The sequence below is a fragment of the Protopterus annectens genome, chromosome 11.part0 (genome assembly GCF_019279795.1).
Source record: "Protopterus annectens isolate FY-2018-M chromosome 11.part0, PAN1.0, whole genome shotgun sequence".
Taxonomy (NCBI): Eukaryota; Metazoa; Chordata; order Ceratodontiformes; family Protopteridae; genus Protopterus; species Protopterus annectens.
The window spans coordinates 510,210,977-510,238,629 of record NC_056745.1 but is presented as its reverse complement, the minus strand read 5'-3'; the positions used below and the strand labels follow the sequence as shown (position 1 = coordinate 510,238,629).

At 39.2% G+C, this 27,653-nt stretch overlaps 1 protein-coding gene and 1 long non-coding RNA gene across 2 annotated transcripts in view; one reads left to right on the top strand and one right to left on the bottom strand.

The window, feature by feature from the left end:
• The window catches only part of LOC122815481, a 285,904-nt gene extending 277,238 nt beyond the window's left edge, over window positions 1-8,666 (bottom strand). Inside the window, exons 1-2 of the long non-coding RNA XR_006366957.1 lie at window positions 8,410-8,666; window positions 7,974-8,175 (exon numbers count right to left, since the gene is read on the bottom strand). This is a non-coding gene — a long non-coding RNA (uncharacterized LOC122815481). The remainder of the gene's footprint in view (window positions 1-7,973; window positions 8,176-8,409) is intronic.
• FRS2 (fibroblast growth factor receptor substrate 2) overlaps window positions 1-27,653 on the top strand; it is a gene marked incomplete in the record, with an annotated part of 1,814,279 nt that overhangs the window by 439,493 nt on the left and 1,347,133 nt on the right.

Here is a 27,653-nt window from a genome sequence, read left to right as displayed (position 1 = left end):
TCACCAGTCAGGGTCTCTCTTATACAGACTTAAGGTGAAGCACTGGACCATTCCGCCAATCCTGGCAAAGTCCCCTTATACAGCCAAAGGGCTACCAGTCACACCACAGCTCTCGTTTGTGGCATCTTTTATGGCTTTTGATAAAAAAACACTTATTAACCAATTCTTTTTGATAAAAAGTGTTTTTTTTACATACTTTAAAAACAAAATCTGTACTAAGGACACAGGAAGGACAACCTAAAATGAACAGTTAAATATCTGCAGTTTGCCTTTCAAAATATCAGTGCTTCTGTAGCAAACAGAAACCAAATATTAAATCGGCATGGACAGTTTTGACTTCAACATTCATTAACAATCAATACATGTAGATGTGATAAAGTCAGAAACACTAATCCCATTTTTCATTTTGTTTGGCAAAGGTCCTTAAACCCCATCTGGGGAAAGTCATCCTTTACGTATGGAAGCTACACTAGGGTCATTGATTTACCACAGATTGTGTGTTACTGGCTTTCCAATACACGACAAAAGACTCAGTCCCATGGTCTGCCTAATTACCACATTAAAGTATTGTTCACCACAAACTATTTGACAAAAATCACACCAAAATTCCCATCACAGCTTTTGGAGGTACAGCTTGTGGATTCAATTCGAGAATGAGATAAAGCACCTTTAAAAAGACAATGGATGTTGCAGCCACAGGAGTCAGACATGGTAACAAGACATCACTAATTTAAAGATGCAACACAGATTTCTTTTTTCGATCTGCCATTTTGGGGTATGTATGTATGTTGGTGAAATGAATGTTCAGCATGTTGTGGTTAATCTTTTTTGCACCATCCATTTAAATTGTACATTCATGATATTATCTAAATGCATCTCAGTCAGCTATTCAGAAGGCAACTAATCAGTGGAACACATTCTGCATATTGGGAAAGTTGCGTTTAATGACCTGGTAAGATTACCATGCTTTTCAATTCACTGACTGCCTTCTCCAATTATATGAATGTACCATTCCTGAATAAAGGGGAGATTTCTTAACTGCTGTAATATATCTGATGTATATTCGGTATTCACTGATGACAAATGGTATTAAATGGCATTCATTTTTATGTTTCTTATTCCTAGGTTGCCTATGAAAAGGGGACCACTGGATCTACTGTGGTCAAATTAATACATGTTGAATGATTAGAATGATATACACATGCTACCTGAAGAGAATTTGGGTCAGTCCACCCCCCAGTGTACTTGCATACCAAAGTTATTCCCATGTTCACTCATATCCTGCTTTAGTGTGCTATACCTAACTGGTATAACTACACCCACTAAGAGTCCTTGGAAATTCCACAAACAATAAGCTGAAAAACCGAAGTCATTGAAACACATCTACCAGCACTGCGTGTAACATTTTATAAAAGTACTTTTTGAAGTGGTAGAAGTCCCTCTACAACCACCCATGTGCAAGGCCTCCTATACACTAACAATGGGGGGGGGGGAGCAGAAACTAGTAAAAGTGAAAAAAAAAGTTTTCACAGCTGATTGCTATAAAACTGTTTCAGGTGTTATAATTTTAGAGAGTTGCAATCAGGGAGACAGCATTCTGGGAGGTGTTATCAGAATGGTAGATCTGGTCTAGCCACATACAGCACAAGAGATTTTTTATATGCAGAAGGAAAACTGCAATAATGACACTCCCTGCAAACTTTGACAATAATCTGGAACTACCCAACTCTTAGGAGTAACTACTGACCACAGCCTTAACTATGACACTCACATCACAATCAAATCAGTAAACCTAAAACTAAGCTCCCTCTACAAAATAAAGCCCTTCCTTACTCCCATAGCTAGAACTACTATTGCCCAAACCCACCTTATTTCTACTCTTGTATGCCTCCCCGCTATACAGAAATCTATCCAAAAGCAACCTCCACAAGCTGGCAGTCTCCTACAATAATACTGCCAGATTTGCTACCAGCTCCCCTTTTAGAACCCACCACTGCCTAAATCTGAAGCAGCTTGGTTGGCTAGAATTGCACAATCAAATATTATTTCATCAACTGATTATTGCCCATAAAACCCTTTATCACCCAGAAAACATACCAATTCTCACAAATCTAATCTGCCCATATAAAAATCTTACAAACCTACACTCAGCCAATAAACGTCTGGTGTCCATACACAAATCCAACAATAAAGCAGGAGATGCCCTTTTCTCTAATACTGTGGGGGAAAGTTGGAACCTACTTCCCAGTGAACTTGCATCTCAGTCTTCAACTACACTCTAAAAACAGAAACTGAAACAATACCTTACAAACCATTGGCTATGTCCCTGATCAAACCCTGACTAAGACCATCTCTATCTATGTTGATCATAATCAGCCCTTCCAGGTTTCTTACTCACTTTATTGCCACTTTAAGGCCTCTATCTTCTAGTTGCTCTTATTGCACCTAAGAAAGATGTAATTTACCTCTGTCTCTTGAGCAGTTTCTCCCCCTCCACTCGCTCTCCCAGTCCTGTTTTTAACTACCCTGTTCTTCTGTTCCTTACTTATAACTTTAAGATGGGAATCTCATATATCCTTCTGAAGACTTTCTTCCCACAGTGTTCACAAAAAAAAAAAATAAAAAATTGATCTTATATTTGATCTATTCTTCTGTTCCATCAATGTTTGCTAAATTACCTTAAACACCATTTTTTATCTAGCAACCTATCTGTATCTGAAGTTTAATGTTCTGTAACTGAATTCTTAATACTCAGTGTGTTTCTGTTTTATGTGGAGCTTTTCTCCCCGGGCCTCTACTGAAAATGGACATGTATCCAGTTAGCCCGGTCAACAAATGTAAAATTAAATAAAAATAAATAAATAAATAAAAAATAAATAAATAAAAGTAAATAAATAAATAAAAATAAATAAATACATGAGAGAGAGGGCATCATTCCCAAAAACAGAACACAGTTAAAAGTAGCATGAAAAGTTTAAGAAAATGGCTCTATGTGAAAGTCAAACTGTGAAACCCTGACCTTGAGCAGTATCCTACCTTCACCAAGAATGATGCCACAATACAGAGATAAGATGATCAGTTTTAACAATTGGCTTAAACTCTGGTGTCATTCAAAGGGGATCCAATGTCTGTCTGCCTGGGATGACATGCTGGACAAGCCACGCTGCTTCGCAAGGGACGGCTTGCACTTGTCACCCCTGGGATTCCGGATTTTGGCAAAGGCTCTTGCCACCCCCATAGTGCCTTTTTTAGGCAAGGCTCAAATTCTAAACCTACCACCCTAGAACAAAACAAAGAAAAAAAACTAAGGGTAATGCTGCTCAGTGCCAGAAGTCTCAACCTCAAGATGCACGAACTCGAGGCCCTTCTCAGTATGGAGAACATCGATGTCTGTGCTGTGACAGAAACCTGGTTCAAGGCTCCTGAGAGCACCCCAGCACTATCAGGTTTTACCTCATATCATGCGTTCCGGCCACAAAACCAGAAAGGAGGAGGGGTATCCATATTCATCAAGGACACCCACACCTCAAGATTGGTGGCATCGCACGATGCATCGGAAACCATCCAGGTGCAATTAACCATAGGCAAGACTGCTATGCAAATTGTAGCATGTTACAGGCCACCCTCACAAACTCAGGAACCTCACATGGCCTTCCTGAAAACACTGGAGGGGATAAATGTATCTCCGAACACCATCATACTAGGTGACTTCAACTACCCTAATATAGACTGGGAACACTACTCAAGCCCAAACACTCTAGCCCAAAAGTTCCTGGAATTCATAAACTCAAATGCCATGGAACAACTAGTCACCATCCCCACAAGAGGAGAGAACATACTTGATCTCATCATCACGAACATGGGAGCACAATGTTCAACGCCAGAAGTATACCCCTCACTGGTGAGATCTGATCACAAACTAATCTCGCTGGAGGTCCTCATCCCCCACCCGAAATGAAAAAGACCACAGTAAAGAACTTCTCGAAAGCTGACTTCACACTTCTAAAGACTAGTGTGGTTTCCTTTAAGGCCCCTGAGCCGGCGGTTAACATTACTCAAACCGCTGAATCACTTACAAATGCCTTCTACCAGCACCTGCAGGGCTGCATGGATCAGGCAATCCCAAGCAAAACAAAGACTCTTTGTACCAAAGGCAAGCGTCCAGTCTGGTGGACCCCAGCCATAAACAAACTCTACAAAAAAAAGGAGAAAGCTACTACAAGATAGAGCAAAATCCTTAAAAGGTAAGACACCGCTGATCACTATAAGTAAAAAGCTAAGAGCTCTCATAAAATCATCCAAAGCTAATTTTGAGAAAAAAATAGCTAAGGACTCTAAAGACAACCATAAAGCATGCTTTAGCTATGTCAGAAACCTAGGAGGAAACTCCCAGATATGCTCAGAATTAGTTCAAAATGATGTGAAGATTACTGATCCTACAGACATTGCCAACATACTGGCTGACAGGTTCAGTGCAAACTTCTCCCCCCCTCCCCCTAAAGAAGAGATATCTATACAAAATGATTGTAGCCCCCCCAAACATCTCCAATGCTCAGGTGAGAACTGCTCTCTCCAAGGCAAAGAACACAGCATCCATGGGACCTGATGGTGTCCCCGGCTGTGTGCTCCATGAACTCAATGAGGAATTAAACCCACAGTTAGGACAGCTGTTTAATCTTAGTCTCACCTCCGGATACGTACCCAGGGAGTGGCGCACAGCGACTGTGGTCCTACTCCACAAAGGCAGTGCCTCCACCGACCCTGGAAATTACCGTCCCATTAGCTTGACAAGCCTGATCTGCAAAGCCATGGAAAGGATCATAATGGATCTCATAAATAAAGACATAGGGAATTTGCAGTCTTTGGATCCAACCCAGTTTGGCTTTGTCAAAGGCAGATCATGCCTTTTAAACTTGGTTGACTTTTTTGAAACCATCACCAAGGCCATTGACGAGGGAAAGGCAGTCCATACAGCCTACCTAGACCTGGCGAAGGCTTTCGATACAATACCCCACTCGGGTATCATTGAAAAACTCATCAACTTAAATGTAAACCCATACATTACAAGATGGGTTGCAAACTGGCTGAGTGACAGAACCCACAAGGTCAGAGTTGCTGGCGCCATGTCAGACTCTAAGCCGGTCACAAGTGGTGTCCCACAGGGCTCAGTCCTGGGCCCACTCTTGTTTGGCATCTACTTTTCTGAAGTACAAGCAAACACAGGAGGGTTATGGCTGACAAAGTTCGCAGATGACTGCAAACTGGGCCAGAGTTGAGAACACATCTGACACAGATATCCTTCAGAAGGGTCTCACAGAAACGGATAACTGGTGCCAGAGTCATGGCCTCAAGTTAAATGCCAAGAAATGCATAGTCATACCCTTCGGGAAAAATAAGGTTACCCCTAGCTGCCATATAGGTGGCAATCCCCTGAACACAGAAGAAGTTATTAGGGACCTGGGAACCCAGGTTGACAGTAGCCTTTCATTCGACACTCATATTGCTAAAGTAGTAAGGAAGACCTTCTACATTGCCCACCTTATGAAGGGATTCACATCTACATCTAGTGAAGTCATAGTCTCCCTATACTCATCACTCATCAGACCAATGATAGAGTACAATGCCCCATTCGGAATGTATCTGACCCGACACTTGCAGCAGCTGGAGAGGCCACAAAAGTTCCTCACCAAAAGGATAAAGGGTCTCAAAAATCTGTCTTATGCTGCACGACTGAAAGAACTCCAGTTATATTCAGTTGCGTACCGCTTACTCAGAGGTGACCTATGCCCGACATACAAGGCCATGTCAAACCCAGATTTGATGAATATGCTTCATCTCAAAAAATCTAGATCCCTCAGAGCCACAAGGGCGGGTGACTTAAACCTCGACACGGTTATTAATAGGACGTGCTGGAGGGATAGATTCATCACCCAAAGACTCCCTATGTTGTGGAACAAAATCCCGGCTTATGTGAGGCAGAGCACCTCGCTGGCCTTGTTCAAGAGGAATCTTGACCAATGGATGGGAGATCGCAGATACACCCCAGGGGTTACCTCAGTGTCACTGCTCGACAGAGGCACAGCTAAATAATGGGCATAGTTTCTCCAAACTAAGGGGTGGCAAGCCACAAAACTATGGCTAGGCTTATAAATGCCCTCGGGCAGATAGCCTAGTATGAACCTATGAAACAAAAAACATGAATTATAAAAGTTGATGGTACACTAACCTATTTAATACATACTCCCCAATACCACCATTTTCAGTTCTACTGTTCTGAGGATCACAATTACAGTCTCAGAATTGCAGCAGGCACACAGAAAAAAAAATATTGCATACATTCAAATGTTCACTAAAATGTTACTGCACTACTTCAAAAAATGCCAAGACTAGCTTTAGGACCTTGAATCATAATAAAACAAGGATTCAAAACATACCTCTAGTTTCTCCAACTCTACTCTTCAATAGCCAAGTGAGAAAAAAAAAAGAAAACAATCTGGAGGTTTCATCCATTCATAAAAGGACTTCGCAGAACTGCAATACTATTTCCAAATATTTCACTTAAATATACGTTCAAAAAGTCAGGATACCAAAACACCCCGGCATAAAAATCATTTGGGACAATTAAATAAAACCCACATCCACTCCATCACAAGTATGCAACCTCTTACATCTTCTTCATCCTTTCCAAATGAACATCAAAAAGTCCACTACTTCTCGTAAAGTCCTTTGAAATAGATGTCAATTAACACTGTAGTATTCATCTTGAATACAACAGTACTATGTCTTTATCTTGAAATTTAATGATCTTATCTCACACTGATTTCTGCCTCATACCTCATGAATCGGCCACATGGTTTAAAAAGTATTAGGCAAGAAAATTCAATACCAGAAGGTTATTTCTTAGTACTTAAACCTACATAATTAAAAACGTTTGAAAACCATACCTGTACAATAAACCAAGCTAATAAAAAAAAAAAAAAAATCAGACCTAGTATTTCAATATCCAGCACTATTTTATGTTTTAAGCTAAATTTATTTAGCATCCCAAACAGGCTTTAATAATGGCAGTCATTCTTCAAAATAGACTTTTGTGAGAACCCTGAAAGTGAGCAGACTGAAATAATGCACACATATTGTGCCTCCTCAAAAACATTAATTAACTGATTAAAAATGCAGTACATTTAAAGCTTACAGAACCCCACAAACAACCCAATGATACAGAAATACAAACCTTAAAACAAGGATGTAACCAGCAATATTCTTGGTGATCAACTGAGTACTTCTTTCTGTGGATTATGACTTGCACAGGCCAGAATAAATGTGTAAATTGAGTAAGCCATGGATACCTATACAGTTTTGAGAAAAAGCTGATTCTTCTAAGAATGTGATTTATGTTTTTTGGAGCAAACAACTGAAAACAATGCATTCATTCATTAGGTGGGGATGGATCACCATTTGTGGGAAATGCGTACATTTAAAATTTGAACTACATTTAAGGGAAATGTGCGCATTTTAAATGTAAAGTGAAGTGTGTCTCTGTGTCTCTGTGTCTCTGTGTGTGTGTCTGTGTATAAGGGGGGTAAGAATACCATGTGGTGGGTACAAATTTCTGGCTATGCCGCATAGCTCTCAACAAAATCAGGAGCACTACCTCTCATAATCTGGAACAAATGGACAAAACGTGGAACACTAACAGCTTACTAACATCTCCAGATAGGAAGCTTACAAGATAGTTAAAGTGTGCTACTTTATACTTTTAAAACTATTTTAATGAACTACTAAGGGTAAGTACTATTTACCATGATTATCAGTTAAAAAATCCTAACTCTGAATATGTGACAGACCCTTTCAATATGGAACATTAAGGAACATGGGCTTTTTAAAACCCAAAATGAGGAACGTTCCTCCTAATGAAGTATTCACACTCCTACCCTAAACTGGGTGATCAGAGAAGCAATATCGGGCGTACTCACCTCCCACTGATTTCCCAATGCTATGAAGACAGGTAATGGAAGAGTACTTTGTTGTAATATCCCACAAGAAGTTTTCCATGTTTTCGGTATTATGGTACCGAAAGTCTAGACCCGAAATCAAAGGCGTCAGACCGGAAAACAGCACGCAAACCGAAACCAGAGTCTTGCTGGTCAGCATTCTTGCTAGGAGCCTTCACTGAGCCTAAGAAAAGAAATACATAGTATCAAGACTTTTTCACCGTAAATAAGTAGCTGAAATAAGAAAACTATTCAACGTAAATAACTAGCTCAAATTATAAGAACACGCAAAGTCACAGTACCAACAGTATGCACACAGCCGCTGAGCATCTACATTGCACGCATTCAAATAAAATAGCCTGTCCTATAACTGTAACAGTCGTATTATAGACAAACAGTCATTTTGCGAAAGCTTTACCTTGTGCTTCATTTTTATATTTATCGATAAACTCTAAATCAGATCTGGTTTAAAAGCATGGGAGATAAAAAGTATACGGCTAAACTTTATATGCAGGTCCCTGCATTTTGCGAAGATAAACATGTGTACTTTCAGCTTTGACCAATTCCTAGTCACTATCATATACTAACTACTTTTCAGCGACTTGCTGCAACTCACAGCAGACACCTTCTCATAAACCTTGCACAACCATCTGACGCAAAGTACTCCCAATTAACTCACAAAATAAGGCTCGGACCAATAGTAGGCGGAGATTCGGCACGCCTACTTGTTCCACCTTTCTGCAAACTCCAGGTACCAGAAAAGCAGCTGCATGTTGCTGCTTGAAAAATACCAGGTATGGGATTACAGTACTGCTCCTTTCCAAGAGCTACCACGATGATGCTCATTCACTGTGTAATTCAAATAGAGGTAGGCAAACTGTATCACAACGCTACGGTATAAAAACAACACACTGTGGTTTTTGACTTTCTTCTCCAAAATGTTTTTTTTTTCCTTGTCTTTGGTAATAGTCGGAGGCACGGCTTTCGAGACCCACTACAACTGACCCATTGCCCATTAATCCATTATGCAAGACAACAACAGTAGTATAATCACGACCGAACTGCAAATGCTGAGAATAAAATTTATTAGTATCTTTTTAAGAAGGCGATATGAATGTAAGTCCCTTGCTCATTTCCCTGTTCGTATGGAATACTTACATGTCACCTGAATCATGGGTGTAACAAAACTAAATTAACTGTTGTTGGCAAGTTGCACAAACCAATTTAATGTTATATTGGAAGTATGCCGTAAAACATTCGTAAAGGTTGCACAGTAATAGTGACTGTGTCAGTACGGCCCCAGCCCACTCTTAATGACGTTACAGTTAACATCTGTTGTTACAATGACACTGGGAACTTTCAACGTGCGGGTGGAGGGGAGGTCATTCTCAGACGACGGAAAGGCAGTGCTGGAGTCTGATTGCAAATGTTTTCACTAGTTCCACCTAATTTTCAGGACTTTGTAGGTTTATTCCTCAAAAGTCATTTCACATGGATGATTTCGTAGCACAAAACTGAATGTAAAAACAAAGTTAATTTGCCAAAACATGTGTATGAAAACATAACGTTTTCAGGGGTGACTAAAACAGAGCCATCTGTCAGTCTCAGTCCACGTGAGAACGACTCTGTTTCATCTCTCCCTTAGAAATCAAAAGTTAAAAGGTTGCTAATTGTACAACGACGTCTGCCCCGTAAATTATGACACAGCCAATCATACCAGCCACTCAGCCTCTTAATGCAAGAAGTCTGGACAAAGGCTAAAATAATGGGGGGACAGTGGTCCAAAAATATGGTCAGATTTTAAATATTTCTCTTATAAAAGTAGAAAGTTGCTAGAATAACAGAAAGTGTGTTCGCATGCATTTTCTGGAAACAAAGTCCAAAACGCAAATGTATGTGTCATTATTTAGTGACTTTAGTCCCCAGTCATTTGTCAGAAAAGCATACATTTTAAGAGGAAGAGACCAAAAATATGATGCAAAAATCTGGACATTCTGCGAAAATCTGAACAGCTGAGAGCTATGCTGCCAATAACAATTTCGATTTTCTGGTGCGTACTGACAGTCTAAGCAGATTTTATATGAGAGACCAAGTGGGGATCATAGAACAGCTTAACCAATAAACTTAATAAATGTAACCGAATAGGTGGGTTTTCCTCTGGGCTTAAACAGAGAGGCCACTAAATGCCAGCAACAATTAGGCAAACTATAAAAATAAATAAAAGTACTGGATTGCTTCATATCAAGGGTGTAGCCAGGCATACTCTGTACTCTACAGAGTACATTTTTTTCTGTGCATCACTCAGAATCATTGTTTTTTTTTTTTTCAAGTTATGTTTACAACTGTCTAAAGTGATGCCTCTAACAATAGGTATATAACTTGCTTACTGATAAGATTGCTAATCTAACAACAATATGTTTAGTAGTTTTGGACTAAACCATTGAACATGATGTTTAAATTTATTAACTGTGAGATAGGGAACATTTTGAAAGCTATGTCCATTTTTTTAATGCCAGGTGGGTTGGGGAGGTGCAGTTAAAAATGTACAAGATGGAATTTTCATGCTACACCCCTGCTTCATACCCATCAACTTCTCAGCTTTCAATATTGTAGCAGGATATCACAAAATCAAAAAGTGGTTCCAAAATCATGACAGTTAAACTTTTCTTATGCATACATCTGTGCCCAGGGAGCATAATAATGCGTACACTTGTCCCACCCCTCAAGCATTACTTTGATCTGTAAATGAACAACTACGTAGCTGTATGAGGAGTACATTCTTACTGCACTGTGGTGTGCCAGGCAAAAGAAATGTGTGATCCTTTATTTGACTCTGAAATGGAGTTTGAGGGCATTATGATTTAAAATACAACAAATTCCATTAATATAACACAGTATTATGAGATCATACTTCAGTTTCAATGAATTTTTTATTATGTAGAAATCTGGGTCATATAACACCGAGGATTATTTTGGTAGCCATCCTTCAGAATAATTCTAATATTAACACATACGCATGTGTTTGATACTACATGCAAAACTTCTCATTTCCGTCATTTATATAATTGTTAACAAATATTTCTTTAGTACACAACACCTATTCATAGTTTTCTGGAATGCAACAGGCACTGATGTAAAGTATATATTCTCTTGTACAGTTAAAAAAATAAAAGCTTATAAATAGCTTTATATGTAAATACATATTATACTACAAACAGCCAGATGAACTAAACACTACGTAGAAATTAATTATCAATGAAACGTACACAAAAATTTGGAAAACTCTAATCCAGAAACACTTAGTAAAAGTCTTTCCAAGAACCCTTCAGAGTCGTACACAATTTTAGTCTCAGACTGTATACAGCACTATCTGTAATTTACAACACTGTTGGAATCACAGTTTCAATTACACTTTCTATGCATTTGTTAAGAAACTGCGCAATTCCATTTTAAAGGATGCTACAAGTTCAGCTGCACAGAATGTAACAGGAGACAAGAGTTGTAAGACTTAAATCAAAGTTTAAAATCTATCAGTAACAGTTCATTATTGTTGCTTGACTTTAGTTTGCAGAAAATATGAGAAACACCCAAACCAATGCTATCAGACCAAACTGTCTAAATTGGTAAGCTAATTTACATGCAGGATTGGAAGGATTTGCTAGCAGCCGAAGAGAGACTCAGGGAAACCCCAGTAATGTGAGCCCCCCCCCCCCGAGGGACTTAGCAGCCAACATGCAACAGCTGAATGACTCCCCCTTTATCCCAGCAGCTCAGTGAGTATTTACAAACAGAATCACATGAGCACAAAGACAGTAATGAGATGCCAGCAAAGGAGGAAACCATTCACAGATACGTATCTTTCAGCAAACAGTGAATGCAGCCACAGAGAAAGGGCACCCTGCAGCAATCAATCCTTTCTTATCACTGTTTCCCCTAAAGAACACCAGTGCACTGAATGCAGCACTTAGACATAAATCTTTTTAGCCCTATCAGCTCACACTACAGTTTCTTCTCATGCCATTTTTTTATAACTCATTTGCTGAATGAAAAAAAAAAAAAAACTACCTGAAGTTCATCTTCTCCTCTTCTATGTCCAGCATATCTTTGTTAAACTCACTGCTAATTATCTAGATACTTCTACTGATGGTTTCTCTGACTATGATGAGCTCTAGGAAGTAAGTCTGCAATTGGAGTTACAGGTGAGTCAATGAAAGTGGATATTAGAGCCATCTGAAGTCAAAGTGGAACTTCTGAGCAGATGATGTACTCGTGAAAGTTGAAATAGGAACATTGAACCAAATGACAAACACATGAGTATGGCCTGCTTTTACTCCTGTCTTGGGTGAACCTGAAGAAAAGCGACATTTTTGAAATGCAATGCTCATATTTGTTTTATTCAAGCATTTGTGTTTTGTCAAGAAGTGAGTCCTGCAAGGTATTGTGTTTCAAAGCCAGTTCAGGTTCTATTTCCATGTAATACAATGCCTGAACTGGCATACATCAAGCTCAAATGTAACCAATCTTTTCCTCTCAGGGGCTTTGCCCTCTTTTCCATACAGGGGAATATCCCTGCACCTCAGTCTTGAGATCCATGCACTCCCAAATTGTATATTCTGTGAATTATCACATCTTGCAGAATATTTTCCTCAGAGCAAATTCATTTTCTGGAACCTAATCAGGACAAATTCAGTTTCACTATGCCTGATGGATATCTGTTTTGTACTTGCTTGCCCAGACATGCTGAGCTATGGAAAATGTATCATTTCTGCAACCCCAGCCTTGCATCTATATAGGACACCATTAAGCAGTAACACTTTTATTCCACAGTAAGTACTAGAAGTGACGGTTTCAGTAACCTTTAGCAAACATCTTCTTCAAATCTAAAATCCTCTGGACTAGTATCAAGAATTTGCTATCAGCTAGCAAGCTAACACACTAAATCCTTTTTTGCAGCTCTTTCCCTACTACTTTTGCTAAGGAATTCTTTAATCTTTTGTTTAGCATTATATACAAATTCTTTATAGGTGCTATATGTGAGTAAGGGTGTATGTGTGCACACTGTGGTAAGGAGGTGTCCCAAACCCCCCCCCCCAAAAAAAAATAGTGTCTATCTTGTTTTAGTTGAATGTCAGGATACCTACTTTTAAGATGAACCATCTTATAGGTTCATAGGTGTTTAACAGGCTAACGACCACAAGGGCCTTTTCAAGCCTAGCCATGCATCCCAAATCTCTGACAAGTTCTGATACCCTTGATAAGTGTAAGCAAGGGTTTAGAAGATAAAACATTTACAAGCAGGGGCCTGGGAGATGAAACATTTACAGGTTGCCTGTGTCCATTAGAGACATAGGTGCCAAACCAGGGATTAATTTCCTGTTCCCCATCCAGATGTCCAAGTTGCACTTAAATTGGGTTAGGGAGGAACTCTGCTTCACATTGATGGGGAGCCTATTCCATAGATGGGGTAGTCTGTGGGATACATACCTGCTTGTCCAGCAGGTCCTATTTATATCACAGGCAAGGCTGAAGTCTTTAGAATGGTTAATTTTGGTGCTGTTTGTTGTGTGGACATGCAGTAGGTCTATTAGAGTGGGGTCTGACAATGCCATGTATGTCAGGCATAGATCTCCCCTCAAAATCCTGTAGGATGCAGAATACAGGGATAGGGCCTTGAGGGGTCTGCATAGAACATTTTACTTACACGCTGTATTGTTTTAGTGAGGAACCTCTGTAGGTGTTCCAATTGTTGGATATGCCTGGTTAGGTACATACCAAAGGAGGCACTTTATTCAATGATAAGTCTGATGAATGCTGAATACAGTTGGACAATGACTTCATTTGACTTAGATGCCATACCTTTGTTTATAAGTTATGCAGCATAGAATAATTTCCTCACTACTGTAGACACGTTATGGTCAAAGGCTAGATTGCTGTCTACTGACTACTGGGTCAACTCTAAGGGGTGTGATGTCAAAATGATAGTTACTGGGGGTGGATGACTTCCCAAAGGATACTATTATGCATTTCTTGGCATATAGTTTTAGTCTATGAATCTGGCACCAGTTGCTTGTCTGTCAGCCCCTCTTGGAGAACATTTGTGTCAGTGTAGGATTCAATGACAGCTGCTAATTTGCAATCATCTGCAAATTTAGTCAGCCAGAGACCACTAACATTAGCCTTGACTTCTGAGAAGTAAATGCCAAAAAGGAGTGGTCCAAGGACTGATCCCTGAGGGACTCCACTTGTGACTGGCCTCCTTGTAGAGGTGGACTCCCCAGTTCTAACTTACTGGGTCCTATCTCTGAGCCAGTTGGCTATCCACCGGGTGACATACAAGTTTGTACCTAACCTCTTGAGTTTGTTGACAATGCCCGAATGGGGTATTGTCAAATGCCTTGGCCAGTTCAAGGTAGGCAGTGTGAACCATTTTTTCCCTCATGCATTGCTTTGGTTACCTTCTCAAAGAAGTCCACCAAGATGAGGAGGCATGATCTTTCCTTGACAAATCCAAACTGGGTTTGGTCCAGTGTCTGGAGGTTTACTATATCTCTGTCTATCTTGCAATACCATACATTGCTGGGCTGTTCCATTAAATGAAACTGTAATGCTTCTCTGCAAATATATTATCATCACTTCCCAAATTAGCCATCTCGAGACTAGTTTATCCAGCTAATATCTTTAGGGTTTTTTGTTAATTGAGGCATCTTTTTAATTTAATTGATGCTTGACAGTCCTTACCCGAGGAAACAAGCAATTAATCTTACATTACATGAAGAGAGTACTTCTATAGCTCTTCTAATTTGAGAACCATATTTGTGTTACATCCAGTATCAAAACTCCTTCTTGAATTCTGTACTTCTGAATATCAACAAGTGCTATAAAACAACATTTCCTTGTCACTAGACTCAAAGCTGTAGAAATTCATCCAAGAAACTTTGTTTGGTTCCATAGTTATATTTCTAGCAGGCGACAGTGAGTACAATTGGATACAACATCATCTCCTAAAATGTCTAGGATTCTTTCATTGCTGTGTGCCTGGAAGCTACTATTTTCATCCATATTATCAATTTTCTAAACCACATGTTCTGGCAGTAGTAAACTGAGCAGTGTAGAGCAAAGGTCCCATCACCAGCAACAGTCTTCAGTTCATCCTGTGGTCTCTGCCCAGGCATTCTTAATTGGAGGCTATAATCCTTCCTAAATATTCGGGTTCTACCTATTGTGTCTCTGCCCAGTGGGCTTTGACTGGTAGAACTCCCATTGCCTCAGCTGAAACCTTTGAACATGGAAGAGCAAGAACTGCCCTCTCAGATCCTCCCAGATGGCTAAAGTCCTCATTCTGCCACAGAAAGTGAATCAAGATACTCTATGAAAGAACTCCCATGTCTGCTATTCGTATCTCAGTCACTACCCAAAGCTTATGTCCATACATAAGGATGGGGAACATAGCCTGGCCAGTACATATGGGAGCTTCATCCACTGACTCACTCTCATTTCACCACCGTATCCTGGTAAAATGCCCATAGTAATAGTAGTACCCCCACTACAATCATCTGTTGGTCACTCTCCTCTGTCTGCATGTCACTTAATCTCTTCCACCTGAGGTGGCTGCTTCCCTTTAACTTGCAGGTGGTAATCTGTTATTTTCAAGAAGACAACTATAACTGATTTGGAGATGATAATTTTCACATTCAGTGGTGAATCACTGCAATGCATGTAACACATCAGTCAGTTGAGACTAGAACAACATTATCAACAAGCAACAAATATGCCACCAACACATCACCAAACTTGGTATTTTCCAGACCTTAGCTGTTTCTTGATATATTTTCCTTGAAGTCCAACAAGGTGAGAAGATAAGACATGCCCTTGCTGGAGTCCTGTGCCCATCATGTTTATATTTTTTACTTAATGCTAAGAATGTGAACATAACTTTCACTCCTCTAATAAAGTGAATGAATGGTATGCAGGCTGTGTAATCCTGTTTCAGTGTAGCATTTCCCAAATGATGTCCCAGCTTGCATGGGCATATGCCTTCTCCAAGACTACAAAATACACGTAAACACTGCTGGCAGACTGTAATGACCCCTTCAAAGTTGATCTATGATTACTCCTCCTGAATCAGAGGCTCACCTGTTAGACAAGTAAGTGGAGTGGACCCTACTGTCCTCCTTTTAGAAAATGGGGACTGCTATCCCATTTTTTCCAGTTTAAAGATACCCTGTCTTCCATGCAACATTTAAAGGGCATGTTGATTATGACCCCCAAACAGTGTTCAGTGCCTTCAGCTTTTCGGGCTGAATCTCATCCACTTTCATACCTTTGCCACAATAGAACTGTTCAATTGCCACAGCAATCTCCTCTACTGAAAAGGACCCATTTTCATTATCTGCTTTTGACACCGCCTTCTCAGTGGTGACCAAGTCTACTGGATTTGAGACTTCCTCAAGGGTTCCCCCTACCAATCTATAATGTCCCATGTTAAGGTCAGCATTTCTGCTCCCATGCTGAGAACAGCCTGAACAATATCCGGCAATCCCTTCTTGGGTCATGTGATTATTTGTCAAACCCTCCTTTTAGCTGTCCAAAAGTCATTCTTCATGAAAATTCCTCCCTCACTCAGTCATTATTTCAGTAACTGCTGCTGTCTTCCTGGCTTCCTTAGTACCTGTTTATCAAATTAGGATACCCCCTCCCCTATTGGCACAGTAAAGAAGGTCATTTTCCTTCACCTGATGGCTTCCTCATTGATGGTGTCCCTCAATGTGTCCTAGGGTTGAAAAACATTTTTTTAGCCACAGCTTGGTGTTGCTGTGCAGCCACTGCCTTAGCTTTTCAGGTTTTGTTAATGATAAGAAAGCCATTTGCCCTACAGTCACACAATTATAATATACAAATGACTGCAAACTTGTTGGTTTGGTAAATCAGTACAACTAATGGAAAAAAAAGCTTCAGAATGCATTCATAGTCCTTCAACATTATCTTGAAAGCTCACCCATTCTATTAAATATCTTTATATCTAAGGATACAATGTGTGTACCTAATACTAGCTCCACTCCCTGAACATTTTATTAAGAGATTTCATCTGCAAGCTGTATCTGATATCAGGTATCTTACTGTTATTCTTGACCAAGAACAAAAAATCTGATCTTCACAGGTAACCGGTAACTACTAGGTACACTACAGAAAAACATTGCTTGACCAAATTGTCTTGTTACTTTAGCCTTGCTACTTTTATTTCATTTTTTATTTGTGGTTGTTAACCAGGTGGGCTGGTCCAAGGAAACATTTTAACTATGACCCAAGTGCCAAGGTACAAAACTGTGTATATGTGTGTATGTATATATATATATATATATATATATATATATATATATATATATATATATATATATATATATATATATACATATATATATATATATATATATATATATATATATATATATATATACATATATATATATATATATATATATATATATATATACATACATATAAGCAAAAAAATACAAAGCACATGAAATGCATTGAAGTACAGACACAAAAACACCTGTGACAAAGTACAAATATGCAACTTAAATGGAAAATACACTTACAATAAAGGAAGCACTGATAATAAAAATGTAATCTTCTTCTTCTTTCAGCTTTTCCCGGTTAGGGGTCACCACAGCAGATCACCTGAATGCCCATGATTGGCAGTGGAGTTTTACAGTGTCGAGTTGCCAGCCCGGCACCCAACCTTCCACAGAAGGCACACACATGCACGCACTCACACCTAGGGCCAATTTAGAGTGTCCATTCCACCTACAGCATGTCTTTGGGATGTGGGAAGAAACCGGAGCACCCGGAGGAAACTCACCCGACCACAGGGAGGGCATGCAGACTCCGCACAGAAGGCACCCCAGCCAAGGATCGAACCGGAGAACCTCTTGCTGTGAGGCGGCAACACTAACCGCTGCACCACCACAGCTACCCATATAATAAAAAATGTAATAAACAACCTAAATCCAATAGAGCACATTTACAACCAAGAAAATATACTTACATGCTCTATACAATGTTCTATATCTTGTGATAGAACTTGTTTCCATTATAATTGGGCAAATTGAAAAATACAAGTGACAATATATATATTATATTATACACTATATACAATTAATTGAACAAATGTTTATATATGGCAGACTTAAGGCATTCTTGTAATGGGTCATGTCTATAGAAGACCACATAGGTTCAGAGGTTCATAGGTAGGTACTAGGCTATCAGCCCAAGGGCCTACGTAAGCCTAGCCAACAAGGTTCCCTGGCTTATGCCACCCAAGAAAGTTATTTTCCTGTGCCACTGTCGAGCAGAGACACAGAAGTGATCCCCGGCATGTATTTCCTATTTCCCATCCACTCATCAAGATTTTTCTTGAAGAGTGCTAATGAAGAACTTTGCTTGACATAGATGGGTAGCCTGTTCCAGAGTATGGGAAGTCTTCGGGACAGGAATCTATCCCTCTAGCATGTCCTGTTTATTGTGGCAACAAGGTTTTGGTCCCTAGAGCATGTAGCTTGGAGGGATTGGGATTTCTTTAGGTGTAGCATGTCCAACAGCTCTGGGTTTGACATAGCTTTATATATTAAGCAGAGATCACCTCGGAGTAGGCGATATGCTACGGAGTAAAGCTGGAGTTTTTTGAGACGGTCAGTGTAGGGCATTTGTTTGACGCCAGTAATCCTCTTTGTGAGGTACTTCTGTGGCCTTTCCAGCTGCTGCAGATGTCTTGTGAGGTGCATTCCAAAAGAGGCATTGTACTCTATAATGGGTCTAATGAGTGTTGAGTAGAAGGGAACAATGATCTCTTTTTTTCCTTGATGCGAACCCTTTTATGAAGAGGTGTGTGACGTAGAAGGACTTCCTGACTACTGTGGCGATGTGACTATCAAAGGAGAAACTACTGTCCACCTGGGTCCCAAGGTCTCTTATCACACATTCGGTGTTAAGTAGATTGCTGCCTATGTGGTAGTTCATGGGTACAGAGTTTTTACCAAAGGGGATGACACTGCACTTTTTGGCATTGAGCTTGAGGCCATGGGTCTGACACCAGGCATCTGTCTCAGCGAGGCCCTTCTGTAGGATGTCCTCATCATTTGGGGACTTGACTATGGCTCCTAGTTTGCAGTCATCTGTGAACTTCATTAACCAGAGGCCTTCTGTGTTAGACTGTACTTCAGAGAAGTAGATACCAAACAGGAGAGGTCCCAGGATGGAACCCTGTGGTACTCCACTTGTCACTGCTTTGAAGTCAGATTTGGAGTCTGCAACTTTTACAGTGTGGGTTCTGTCAGTGAGCCAGTTGGCAACCCATCTTGTGACATAGGGATTTATACCTAGTTTAGTGAGTTTAGCTATAATTCCAGAATGGGGGATGGTGTCGAAAGCCTTGACGAGGTCAAGGTAGGCTGTGTGAACCACCTTACCCTCATCTACAGCTTTGGTGACTGCCTGAAAGAAGTCGATCAGGATCAGGAGGCATGATCTGCCTTTCACAAACCTGAACTGGGTGGGATCCAGAGTTTGGAGTTAACCAATGTCTTTGTTTATGAGTTCCATGATGATACGTTCCATGGCCTTGCAGACCAGGCTTGTCAGGCTAATAGGTCGATAGTTCCTGGGATCAGTGGTGGCTCCCCCTTTGTGGAGTGGGATAACTGTTGCTGTGCACCATTCAGTGGGCACAAAGCCTGATGCGAGGCTATTAATGAACATGGTGCTTAAGTGGGGAGCCAGTTCGTTCTGAAGTTCATGTAAAACGCAGCCTGGGATGTTGTCCAGTCCCATGGATGCTGTGTTTTTGGCTTTAGAGAGTGCAGCTTTTACCTGTGTAGTTGTGATTACAGGGACTCTGCATTCTTCCTGTATAGATATGGACCCTTTAGGGGGTGAGGGGGGGGTAAAGTTAGCACTGAACCTATCTGCCCAGATGTTGGCAATATCAGTTGGTTCTGTAATTTTCATGCAGTTGTGCTGTAACTCAGAGCAGATCTGGGTGTTGCCATCGAGAGTCTTGACATAGCTATAGAGTGCTTTGTGGTTGTCCTTACAATTAATGGCAGTTTTGTTTTCATAGCTAGCTTTGGAGGATCTTATAAGGGATCTCAGCTTCTTACTGAGGCTGACCAGGGAGCTCCTCCACTCATGGGATTTTACTCTCTTTTGCAACAGTTTCTTCCTTCTGTTGTACAGTTTGTTTATGGCAGGGGACTACCAGATTGGCTTCCTTTTTTTGGAGGATAGCATCTTGGTTCTGTTTGGGATAGCACGATCCATGCACTTGTGTAAGTGCTTATATAGTGCATTTGTGTAGGATTCAGCAGTTGTAACTGTATTGTCCATCTGCATGGGTGTCATGAAGTTCACCACTTCTGTCTTAAGAAGCATGAAGTTGGCTTTTGAGAAATTTTTTAACATGGTTTCCTTAATGGGGGCTGGAGGTGGGATGTGGATATCAAGGGTGATTAGCTTATGGTTGGATCAGACCAACGAGGAGTTGACTTCAGGTGTGGAACACCGGTCACTCATGTTGGTAATGCAAACCCTAGGATATTGTTGCCCCTGGTGGGGGTGTGGATAAGTTGATCCAGGGCATTGGAGTTTATGAATTCCAGAAAGCGTTGAGCTAAGGAGTTGGTACACGAGTAGTTTTCCCAGTTAATGGTGGGGTACTTGAAGTCACCCATTATTAGGGTGTTTGGTTCAACCCTAATATTTTCCAGTACATCAAGAAAAGAGGAGTGGGAATCCTGGGGCATGGCAGGGGATCTGTAGCAAGCTACAATTTGGATTGCAGTTTTGCCCAGAGTTAGTTGCACTTGGATAACCTCGGATGCATTATGCTGAGCAACTAGCCTGGAGGTGTGGATATCCTTAATGAATATGGCACACCTCCGCCTTTGGTGTTTCAGTCCAGGTTACATGGCCGAAAAGAAGGAAAGAATCCTAGGGTATCAGTCATAAGAAGAGAAGCAAGACCCATAGCAGTATGTAATGATTACAAAGAAATTAAGGAAGTTAATGTCTGAGGAGAATAAGAGGGATAAGAGAATGGGAAAAAAGAATCTAGGCTAGTTTAGCAGATATACATACAACTTAATTTACATATTTATATAGTTTATTATTTTTTTGTCATATAAGCCTTACAAACATATTTTACACTGACTTGCAAAAACTTCATTTACTTTTTCCTGACATGAAATGTCCAATTTTGCTAAAAGCATGCAAATTTACAAGCACCATTGCTCAGAAGCAAATATTTTGAATGAATGTAAACTTACAAGCAGAATTCCCTTATCACAGTTTAGCATAATGCACAAAATCTTTTGCAAAACTCTTGCCCATCACTGCATTCATTAGTGACAAAAACATTGCTCTTTAGGTTCATAAGGTCCTTAAATACTCTTTCACTACATATCCTGAGCTCGGATAGTCCCTGTGGTGATGTAAGCTTATCTTTCCTTATTGCCAACTGTAGAGCAAACTATCCCATAACATTTAAAACTGCCATTTTCACTAAACTTTTAAAATTGTGTCAATGCTGTACATTGTGTGACATTGCTTAATTTAATTATAATGCATGCTCATTTTTTTAGCATAATTCAAGAGTCTTAAAATTCTCCATGACATGTTGAATGCAGTGCACAATAAGTTTGGATATCTTCTTCTCCTACATTGGTCACAGCATTAAAAGTTCAATATCTCCTCACTTGCATTCTTACATCACCTGTATTTTCTGTCCTTTCAATCTTGTCTGTCCACTTTGGACCCTTTAATTCATCTGTCCACTCCAACATATGAATAAGAGATAGCAGTCTTTCTAGCAACCTTAATACTTTAATGCATTTAACAGAACAGTGTACAAATTAGTTGTATTTAAAGCTAGCCAGTGCACTTTTTCTTAGAGTAAAATATTTTCTGAAAACATGCAGCCTGTTTTTCATATCTGGGAAGAAAACCGAGATTAGAAATGAACAGACAGCAATCACAGTGTCTGGAAATGCAGGCTATAGCATATGTTTTAACAGGGGTAACCATAATTTTAGGTTAGGTAATGCATGTGGGTGCAGCTGTCGATGTTGGGCAATTGTTCCTATTTAGAAGGCTAAACTTCATTTTTTAAGATGTACTTAGTTTTGTGTGCTTGTTCTAAGTTAATAGGGAATGGGGTATTCTGGAAGTGTATTTAGTTTTTTTTGTTTGTGGGTTTTCATTAACACAAAAAGTCTTTAAAAATGTGATATAGGTTCAAATGGAGATAAGAAACAACCATATAAAAGATTAGCCCACCAGACATTACTGTGGGCATGTAACAGAAAAGTTGGAAATACACATTCAAAAAAATCTGTCATGTATAATAGGTGGGCACAGTAGCTTTTTATCATAATGGCTATGCTATCCATATTATGTTGGAATGTAAATGTTCTTAGAGCACCGGTCCAAAACCACCGGCCCATGGACCGGTAACATTATGTTGGAATGTAAATGTCCTTAAAACAGTGGTCCAAAACCACCAGGCCTTGGACCTGTACTGGGCCATGGATATTTTGGTACCAGGCCACACAGAAACTTTTAGGCAGGGAGTGAAACAAAAAAGTGAATGTGTGAAGATATATGTGTGTGTGTTTGTTTGTGTTTCTGTCTACGTGTGTGAGTGAATGCATGCATGAAAACAGAACAGACTGTGTGTGTGTGTGTGTGTGTGTGTGTGTGTGTGTGTGTGTGTGTGTGAGAGAGAGAGAGAGAGAGAGAGTGAAGAATGAGTGTGATCCCTGGCAGGAGCAGCATTGATTAAGAGGTTTGCATAACTCTGGACCATACCTCTCACACAAAAAATCTGGACAGAGCCACAAATAATAGGGACAGATTTTAAATATTGCTCTTATAAACTTAGAAAGTTGCTAGAATAAGCACTGAAAACCCTGCTTCCATTTTTAACATCCCATCTTTGTAAACCAGAGTTTTCTGCAATGACAGCAACCAAAACAAAATTACAAAGTAAGTAGACTGGACATAAGGAACACACTTTGGGTGTCGTTGTCTCCCATCACCCCTAGATGGGACTGTCTCATTGCAGGGAAACAAGCTCAGAGCTCCCCCTGATTCTGGGTTATGGTGAGTTGTATCTATTATGCGCTTTATTATGCTTTATTTATATGCGCGCAATGGCTGGTCCATGGAAAATTGTCTTACATGAAACCGGTCCTTGGTGCAAAAAATGTTGGAGACCACTGCCTTAGAGGTATAGACAAAAAGGAAAAAGTATTGCACTATATTATGAAATGCAGAGTGCAAATAGTGCTGCAGGAAGCACATTTGGAAAGAAATTAATGTGAATTTGACAAAGAAAGGATCTCAGGATGGATATTCAGCTAAATATCAGAGGAAAAAGGAAAAGCAACATCAATGTACTAATTGCTAGAGGGGTTCCAATAGTGTTAGAGGAGGAAAAAAGACAACAGTGACAATAACAATAATGGTAGATTTGTGGTAGTAAGGGACTATTGTTGAGGGAGCAGGACTACACTGGTGTGTATTTATATTGTGTTAGTGGTGGAACAAGTAGCACACTCGCCTTTGGTTCAGAAGGCTGTGGGTTCAATCCTCACACCAGGCAGATCGAATGCAGACTCTGCAGTGCAGCATAAGGTTGGGTGCTGTACTCCTGAGTGTCCCATCTGCTTGAGTTGGTGGTGGTTCAGGTGGATGAAAAAAATCCCACGGCACCTATCAAAAATAATAGGGGGTCCTTTATTTAACAAATCCTAAATATTTACAATATAAACTGAATAAATCAAATATTTACATTATTTACATTATACAAAAACTATTTATATTGACTTCATATTCACTTTTTTACATTTAAAATACATTTTTTATCTGACCCCCACTATACTTTACACAACATTCACATTCACCGAAGTACTGGTCAAATTTCCCCAATGGTATAAATGCCACCTCGAGTCTCCCCTGAAAAGAGGCTACTAGCATAGTGGGACTAACCAGTCAACAAAAGATAAATAAATAAAATTCCACCAAAATTGCAGTTATGAAGCTTAAGAAAAAATTGGGAGAAATAATCTGCTTTCAGGATAGACTATTACTTATACAGTACAGGACTGCAACTTGATTTGCAATAATGAAGATGTATCAGGGGGACATAGAAAGGAAAATATAACAAAAGAAGGTAGATTTTCTGAAGAAATGTATGAAAATATTTGGCATGGAAGATGAGAATTCAGTAGTGGGAACTTGGACAGAATTTACATATTATTCTGCAAGGTACAATAACTGGACTAGACAAAATATAATTTACATTTCACAGGAACATTTGCATTTACTTGAAAGCTTTGATAAACATCCAATAACTATTTCGGATCACACACCAATAATAAGTAAAGTAAAAATGCAGGGTGATGAAGTAAAATGGGATGAATTTAAGGAATGGGTAGTGGAAATTATTCAAGAGTTATTAGGAGAGCTTGAAGTATATTCAGATGTTATAGCTAGTGAATGAGATAAAATGAAAATGGAGTTTAAAAACAGGGTAGAAATAAAAGAGAAAGATATGTGGGTAAGAATTTATAGGAATTACTTAGAGGGGCTGACAAAAGTTAAACTATTGCAAAATAAGGGTAATCTCACAGGGCAAGAAGAGGCACAAATGCAGAGTGCTAAAGAGAAAATAAGAGAGTATCTAGATACTAAGCATGACTTTAGAAAAACTGCTGGTAAGCAATTATTTGGTGATAATAACTCCAGAGCACAAAAAAATTAGCACAACAACTTAGGCAACAAAAAGTAGAAAGGCTTTTTTACCAAACATAGGGAGCCTATACAAAGACAAACAAGCAGACATCCTTAAAGGTATCAGAAATATTTCAGAAATGTTATAAAAATGTGTATAAAGTAAAAAAATGTGGAAGTAAAGAAATATCACAAATGGCATTATTTAAGGAAGACTTAATCATGCCAAGGTTAGAAACAGATGAGGCTCAACAACTGACAGTTAAGATACAAGGTGATGAGATTAAAACAGTGATATATGATCGATCTTCAGCAATGTCTCCAGGAAGACATGGCATTCCTATGGATGTACGATTTTATTTAACAGCATTTTAAAAGGAGGGGAAGCACCAACATCTTGGAAGAAAGCTGTGGTGGTTGTAATCCCTAAAGATGGTAAAAACCCATTAGACTCCGCTTCGTATAGACCCATTTCAGTTTTAAATTCTGATTATAAAGTGCTTAGTCTATACTAGCCAAAAGAAAATTGGTGTTGTCAAAACTGATAGATATGGATCGGTGTGGTTTTCTGGATGGGAGGCAAACATTTGATAACATTAATAGAAAACAATAATGATCCAGAGGGAAGCAGAATGCAAAAAAAAAAAAATTCTTGTTAGTTGACCTTGATGCAGAGAAAGCATTCAGTAGAGTAGGCTAGGAGTTTATGAGTAAGGCAATGAAGCTTGTTCATTCCCTGATGCAATAAGGGTAATTAGAAAGATATATAAAGCTCAGAGACAAGCATTAAAGTGGGAAGGACCTTCTCTGATAAGTTGTGTTTAAAACGAGGAACAAGGGAGGGCTGTCCTCTTTCCCCTTTGTTATTTGTTTTATATTTAGAGCCACTGGCAAAGAAAACAAGGGTCTCAGAAATGTAAGGATATAATTGGTATGGTAATCAAGAAAAGTTGGCTTTATTAGCAGATGATATTATTTTTTACCAAATAAACCCAGAAAAGGGCATGTCAGTGTTGTGGAACATATTGATACAGTATCAAGTTTTTTGGGGATATAAAATTAATGAAGATAACGAACTATAGCTGTAAATTATGTATCTACTCATGAACTGTTTCATAAATATGCACATTTATGGGGATGCATAAAAGATTAAATATTTAGGACTATGGATTAAAAAGACTTCTCTTATGGCAGCAAATGATATGTAGGAAGAGACTAAACAAAAGATATTACAAAAAAATGAGAAACTAGAAGATATTTTTTATGGGTATGGATAGCAGTATACAAGCAGTGAAAATGTTTTAGTCCCTTTATTTGTACAGGTCAGGCGTGTTTTCATTAACCAGAGGAGAGGTTGTGGAGAGTAATTAATAAACAGTTGAAGGATCTTATCTGGGAAGGGAAGAGGGCAAAGTCAAGTAGGATAAGTTGACCCTTCCAACAGAATAGGGTGGTTCAGGATTACCATATTTGAAGGGATATTTTGCAGCTACACAATTAAGGCCCATGTACATAACACAAGCAGAAAACTATAATTCAGACCGGAAAGAGTTGATGATGAAGCAGGGGGTAAATACAAGAACTAAAGGGCGAGTGAGATTTTGGATGCCGATCCTTAATGTGAATAACAACAGCCATACCTAATATTATATTCATGAAGTAGCAGAAACTATTTGTAAGAGCTAAGCCAACACAAGAATAGAGAAAGGAGATTATGAGACAGGGATGACTTCAATTAGGTTTACAGGGAAAGGGAAACAGTGTCTGGAATTTACCGGAGAAAACTGGCAAAAGAACCAAGGTACTGGGAACAAATAATTAGAGAGGGAAAGGTAATAGAATGGGAAGAGGCCAAGAAGACATTGGGACTGCAGGCTGGAGACTGCTTTCCCTATCAAGGGTTGATATTACAGTATAGGCAAAAGGAAGGGGATATGGGAATCCTAAGTGAAAGGCCTGTTCTGATAGAGGTTTAAGTTGAATATAGATCAGAAGCTACTATTAAAAAGGTATAATCAGTAGGGCAATGAAATATTACATAATAACTATAGGTATCAATCAGATGAGGTTAGAAAAGATTGGGAAGATAGATTGGATAAGGAATTCATGAGGAAACAATGGGAGAAGATATGTATGGCTCTCAAATATGCAACAAAGTATAGAATATTTAGAGTTTTTACCTGGAAATGTTTGCATAGGTATTTTTAAACCCCAAGGAGACTCCAAAGAATTTTTCCTCGGGTAGATGGCAAATGTTGGATATGTGATGGGGAAGAAACAGGTAGCTGGAAACATATGTTTTGGCAGTATATTGAGTTAACAGACTTTAAAAATTCCCTACAGTGCACCCTGTCAGATATATTGGGTGAGCAAATGGGTGTAATTTAGGAAATTATTTTTCTAAGCTGGAATATGGGATCTGATTTGCCTACATGTAATAAGGCCTTGTTAAGGTTAATTATGTTCTCTCTGCCAAAAAAGCAACTACAAGAAAACAGAAATCAAAGTCTAAAAAACAACTTTATTTGAAGTATTGAATATTGTCACAGAGATAAAAGAACTGGAGGTGGGATCTTTAGAAAAGCATAGGGACAAATTACAAAGAAAAAAATGGAAAATGTTGGAACAATACATGCAGAATAATGTTTTGGAGGAGAAGTGGGGTTTAACGGAAGGCAGGAATTGCATTATTTATGTAATGTTGAATTAATGATAATTGTACAGAAGAATACATGTGATGAACAGTGTTTGCAATTGTGAACATGTTAATATGATTTGTTTTCTTTTATATAAATGTATGTTTGCCTGTGTCTTAAGTGATGATTCAATAAAGGTACTAAAAAGAGCTTCTGTTATAGCAGCTAAGGGTATATG